The 3,300-nt window shown below is 38.2% G+C and overlaps 1 non-coding gene across 1 annotated transcript; it reads left to right on the forward strand.

Annotated features, from left to right (window-relative positions):
* Positions 1-2,981: 2,981 nt before the first annotated feature.
* LOC129314734 (small nucleolar RNA R71) lies at positions 2,982-3,088 on the forward strand. The gene has a single exon (XR_008594243.1). It is a non-coding gene; the product is annotated as a small nucleolar RNA R71 (small nucleolar RNA).
* The last annotated feature ends 212 nt before the right edge of the window (positions 3,089-3,300 follow it).

Raw genomic sequence — 3,300 nt, forward strand, 5'->3', positions numbered from 1 at the left:
CCAATCTCTCAAGCATTTGATCAATAAAAGGGCAAAGGAAAATGGTCCTTCCTAGTCACATTATTGAGCTTCCTATAGTCTATGCACACTCTCCAAGCATTTTGAACTCTAGTTGGAACAAGCTCTCCTTTCTCATTTTTTACCACAGTAATCCCCCCTTTCTTAGGTACAACTTGGGTTAGAAGACACCCACTCACTGTCAGCTATAGGATAGATGATCCCAGCACTAAGTAGCTTAACAACCTCTTTCTTTACCACATCTAAAATCAATGGGTTAAATCTCCTTTGTGGTTGCCTAATGGGCTTAGCATTGTCCTCAAGAAAAATTTTATGTGTGCACACAATAGGGTCAAATACCAGGAATGTCAGCCAAAGTCCAACCAATAGCATGTATGTTCTTTCTCAACATAACAAGTAATGCATTTTTCTTCCCAGAGATAAAGAGTTAGAAATTATTACCGGAAGCTTCTCATTCTCAATGAGATATGCATACTTGAGATTGGATGGTAAAGGCTTCAACTCCAAGGTAGGTGGATCTACACAAGAGGGAATGAGCTTCTTCTTCAAGTCTAATTTAGTGGAATATTCCATGGTACTATCTTGTCTTTTAGGCTTCTCACTTGTTTTTGATTTCTCCTCTTCGTTCTTTACAGCCTCCCCCTTTTCTTGCAACTTGTCCTCAAGTGCTTGGACTTGAGCCCGGCCTCGACATGTGAAAGTGGTAGAATTTTCCTCCAATAGCTTGGGAATCCTAAGAACATCAAGCTCGAGTGGAGAAAAACTCATAGATTCGGCCTTAATGGCTTTAGTACCTATAACACAAGAAGAGATAACCCTTCTCAAGCATTTCAAGATCAAGCATAGGAGATATTTTAAACAAATCATGAGAAGAAGTAGTTGCATCATTCAAGCATGCATCAATCTCTAAACAAATAGGAAACTACATCCATCAATACATGTAGTAGTAACAAGAGACAAATCATCATCAACATGTGAGAAAGAATAAGCATGTGAGACTCACAAGCATCATGAAGCAATAACTCAATGGACTTACACCTAACAAAGAATAATCCTCAAAAGGATGTTTCATTGCTTCATATATATTAAAAATAACATGATCCTCTCCACATTTCAAAATCAAACTACCTTTTTCCATGTCAATCAATGTACGGGCAGTCCTCATAAATGGCCTTCCTAAAATTAAAATATCATCCCCACTCCCTTCTTTTGACATATCAAGCACATAGAAATCCACAGGAAATAATAGACCTTTAACATAAAAAACCACAAGTCTTCTACTACTCCATGTGGTCTTCTAACACTTCTATCCGCTAATTGGCATATCTAGGTGTCTTATGCATGCAATCAAAACTCAAGGCATGATAATTGAAAGAGGCATAACATTAATGGCTGCACCTAAGTCTATCAATGCATGAGAAAAATGTGTGTTGCCAATCTTGCATGGAATTGCGAAGGAACCAGGTCCTCATATTTTATAGGAAGTTGAGGCTCATGATAGCACTCACAGATGAGGGTAATTGTACCCTTGCATTAGGCCTAAATTTTCTTTTATTGGTACAACAATCTTTCAAAAATTTGGCATACTTAGGAAAGTTCTTAACTACATCCATCAAGGGTATATTAACATGAATCTTATGGAAGAAATCATATACTCTTGATCAAATGTCCCTTTACTTGCTTAGGGACCACTTGTGCTTGTGGAAAAGGAAGCTTCTTCATAATCTCTTGACTTTGCTTTCCTTCTTCCTTTCTTGAACTCTCCTTCTTGTTTCACTTTGCTTGGCCTCTCCTCTCCTCTTTTCCTTGCTAAACAACTCGGCCATAGTCCCCTTTTCCACTTAGATGGTGGTTGCTCACATATGATCTCCTCAATGTTTTCATCCTCATCATCTCTACAAAAAGATGCATCATTAGGAGCAAAAGAAGAACTAGAAACATTAACATCAATTGAAGAATTTAAAGAGGGCTTCTCGGCCTTCCCTTATCTTTTGTCTTCTTGCACTCTTTCTCCCAACTTCTTGCCACTCCTCAATGTGATAGCATTAAGATTAGCTTTAGGATTAGCAACAGTGTTGGATGGTAATGTAGAGGCTTGAGCATTGGCTGTACTTAATTGGTTAGCAAGCATATTCATTTGAGAAGTAAGGGCATCAATTTTAGAGTTCATGTTCTCACACTTATTACCCATACTCTCTACCTTGTTCCCTAAGCCATCATACATGTTTTTATACAAGGAATTCATTTCAATCAATTGCTTATGTAACACATTCACATCATTAGAAGAGTTTGAATTAGAAGAACTCTCACTTGGAACAAGCCTCCTATCACTATAAGAATTAGATGAAGGTGCAAGAGAATTACCACTTGGATTGTAGCTTTGAGAAGAGCTACCTTGAGACAAATGAGGTGGAGGGTCACAGCCAAAGGTGTTTTGATAGGATCCTCTTTGTTGATTGTCTTGTAAAGCCACATTTGGATTTGAATAGGAGAAATTAGGATGGTCTCTCCATGAAGGGTTGTAAGTATTAGAATAAGCTCCTTGCCCTTGCCTCCCACTATAGGATTGTTTTCCATTGTAGATAGCATTTACTTGTTCAAACTTAATAGGACAATTGCTTTCTACGTGCATAGGTGAGTCACAAAAAGTACAAGAATAAGGGATAAGTGATTGAGAAGTACTTACATTGCTCACTTGTGATATTTGTAGAGCCAACATTCTCCCAATCTTGGCAGCTAGCAAGTCCACATATGAATCATTAAGAACTGAGGAACCTACCATATTCACATTTCTCTTTTCCCTTGTAGAGTATTGAGCACCACTTGAAGCCATCTTGTCAATTAGTTCCCAAGCCTTTAAGGAAGTGAGGTCAATCAAGCATCCACCACTAGCGGCATCAATGTTAACTTTGTCTCTTGGAATCAAGCCCTCATAGAAATATTGGACTAAATTCTCACTAGAAATTTGATGGTGTGGGCATTTAGCCAAAAGGCCTTGGAATCTAGTCCAATACTCATAGAGACTCTCATCCTCTCCTTGTTGGACCCCATAGATTTGCTTTCTCAAATTGGTGACCTTGGAATTTGGAAAGAATTTATCTAAGAAGAGTCTTCTTAGCTCGGCCCATGTGCTCACTTTCACATAAGAAGGGTAGTTGAAATACCACTCCTTTGCTAAACCTTCAAGAGAAAATACAAAAGCCTTAGCTTGAACATCATCAACATTTACATGCATAGGCTTCATAGTATCACAAACCAATAGGAGAGTATGCAAAAACCTAT

Source organism: Prosopis cineraria, unplaced genomic scaffold (genome assembly GCF_029017545.1).
Source record: "Prosopis cineraria cultivar Desert tree isolate PC_DT_omini unplaced genomic scaffold, ASM2901754v1 PC6, whole genome shotgun sequence".
In the NCBI taxonomy this organism is placed as follows: Eukaryota; Viridiplantae; Streptophyta; class Magnoliopsida; order Fabales; family Fabaceae; genus Prosopis; species Prosopis cineraria.